The following is a 2543-nucleotide window of genomic DNA, read 5'->3' as shown; positions in this document are numbered from 1 at the left end:
TAAGTCAGACTGAGAAAGACAAATACCATATGATCTCACTTACATGTGGAATCTGAAGAACAAAATAAATGAACAAAGAAAACAGAAACAGACTCACAGATACAGAGAATTTGATGGTTGCCAGATGGGAGGGGGGTTGGGGAACTGGTGAAACAGTTGAAAGGATTAAGAAGTACAAATTGGTGGTTACAAAATGGTCATGGGGACGGAAGTACGGCATAGGGAGTATAGTCAATAATGTTGTAATAACTATGTATGGCTCCAGGTGGGTACTAGACTTATGGGGGGGGGGTCACTTCATAAGTTATATAAATGTCTAATCACTATGCTGCACACCTGAAACTAATATAAAATAATATGGAATGTCAACTGTAACTGAAAAAAAAATAATTAAAAATAAATGTTTAAAAAATCCACTTAGGGTGTTTGAAGATACGGAATTCAGAGATTCCGGTGGATGGAAGGGCAAAGAGGAGATGATTTTATTACTTGTGAAGTGGGGGAACCATGTTTCATTCTTTCTATGTAAGTATGTTTATAGTCCTCTTGATAATGATGAATAGCTACAGAGATTATTCTGTGGCAAAATGTCTAGTAGATTTGGCTCGTGCTGACCACATGGCAGGCAGCACGTGCTGCGTGGTTTGTGCTGCATACCTACACCTAAGGGGTCTCTCTAGCACCTCAGTCCCCCATCCTGTCTGTCCCTTCCCCACTCACCTGTGTGCAGTTGGAATCTCCACCCCCATCTCTTCCAGATTTGGGGAGGAGAGGAGGGGTCCCAGGTGAAATTAGGAATGATTTTGCACATTAAAATAATGTCTATCGAAGCAGTTAATTTCTACAGAAATTCCAGCACCTACGAGGGTTTACTGAGAAGCAAAAGGGGCTTCAGTTTCTGGACCCCTCACTTATATGAGCCCTTTCAAGGGGTTTTGTACTTTTGTCTTATCTTGGAGATGGCTACCCAAATCGTAAGTGCTTCAAACCCTACAAAACTTGGATTGTTTCTGGTCAACGCTACCATTTAACTACAGAATTCATCTTATAGACCTTTTGTAGACTGTCCGGAGAAACTTACTACCTTAGGAAATGTTGCTTCTGAGGAGTAGTTTCTACTGAGAAACACCACTAAGAACATCCAGCCTGTCCTTGGCCCTGAGAAGTTGGCTAGTCTCAAACTAGGTACTTGATAAATGTTTGCTGACTGAATAATAGTGAAATATATGAAGGAAAAATGAATATACTTGAAGCACATATTGAGTGCTTCTCTCTGGATGGTAGGATTATGGTGATTTTTATTTTCTTCATTCTTGACTGAGTTTCTGAAATTTTAAAATACAGTTTACCCTTGAACGACACTGGGCGTAGGGACACCAACCCCTGCCCAGTCAAAAATCCATGTATAACTTCGACTGCCTCCCAAACTTAGTTGTCCCTTGGTATCTGCGGGGGGTTGGTTTCAGGGCCCCTGTAGATACCAAAACCTGGGGATACTCAAGTTTCCTATAAAATGGCTACATTAGTGCAGTCGGCCCTCTGCATCCGTGGACTCAACCACAGATGGTCGAAAACAGTAGAGGTATTTATTGAAAAACACCCATGAAGTTCAAACCTGTGTTGTTCAAGGGTCAACTGTATTCTATGATGAATGTGTATTACGTTAAATAATTAAAAACTTGCTTTAAAAGGGCAGAGTATGGATATTCTTTAATTTATGTATGTATGAAGTGCTTGCTCTGTGGTTTTCTGTTCGTTTCCAGGATGCTAAGTCAAAGAAGACCCGCAGTGCCTTGCCTTCAAGAAACCTGCAGTGTCAGTCACCGCTCTGAGCCCTGAGTGCATAGAGTACAACACAGGTCAACATTTATAGAGCTTGGTCTGTTCGGGGTGGTCTTATGCAGACGAGGGAAGGAGAGAGGTCGGGAAAGACAAACGCTATCTTTAATGATCCTTTTATCTACGATCACATATATGTGTAGATAAACACACCCACATCTTAGTTATATACTTCTTTCATTTTACCATAGAAGGCTTCAGGCATGGTCTAAAAACCCCAGAGGAGGGTCGACTACATTTAGGATAAACCCAGCAGTTGGTATTTCCCACCAACTTTAAGGAGGAATGCAAAGACGAGGGTGGGGGAAGAAGTCTGCTAAATTTGGGGTTAAACTTTGTATCTGAAATCACGGCTCATATTTATTGAGTTCTCACCATGTGTCAAGCATTATGCAAAGTGTTTTACATGCATTGCCACCTCATTTTATTTTCCTTTTACTTTGACAACAAGCCTAATGAGGTAAGAGCCAGTATCATCAACTGCACTTTACAGATAAGGAAAGGAAGGCTTAAAGAAATTAAACACGTTGTCAAAGGTATGGTGGCTGGCAGCCCCGACTGGGATCCTAATTGGCCTACCTTCTCTTCTTAACTACCCCTCTTCAGGAGGCTGGACTACAGAGTTCTGGTTCCAAAGAGAAAAAAGAACTAGACCATGGATAATTTAAAAAATGGAATACAAATGAGTTTCAAAAAACAATACC

Source organism: Pteropus vampyrus, unplaced genomic scaffold, assembly GCF_000151845.1.
Source record: "Pteropus vampyrus isolate Shadow unplaced genomic scaffold, Pvam_2.0 Scaffold98, whole genome shotgun sequence".
NCBI classification, from domain to species: domain Eukaryota; kingdom Metazoa; phylum Chordata; class Mammalia; order Chiroptera; family Pteropodidae; genus Pteropus; species Pteropus vampyrus.
Note: the sequence above shows the minus strand (reverse complement) of the source record.